Genomic DNA, 285 nt, shown 5'->3' on the forward strand with positions numbered 1-285 from the left:
TACAGCATGGTCAGTGTGGGGGGGGGGGGGGGGCTGCAGTAGTAAATCTCCAATGTCCCCGGAGTTAAGCTTTGTTGATGGAAGGCGGAGCTTGTTGGTGATTTCTGGGTGATGACACTGTTGTCAGAAATGTATTGCTGGAGACTTGGAAAGCTAATGACAGTTCCATGTTAAAGTAGAAAATGTCATGAAGGGAACTTTCCCCTCCTAACTACATTATTGATCCAGAACCTTCCTAAAAAACTTCTGTGAAAAGTGTCCAAATCCAACAGAATCAGATCCGTA

This window comes from Nanorana parkeri, unplaced genomic scaffold (assembly GCF_000935625.1).
Source record: "Nanorana parkeri isolate BGI_ZX_2015 unplaced genomic scaffold, ASM93562v1 scaffold2494, whole genome shotgun sequence".
NCBI classification, from domain to species: Eukaryota; Metazoa; Chordata; class Amphibia; order Anura; family Dicroglossidae; genus Nanorana; species Nanorana parkeri.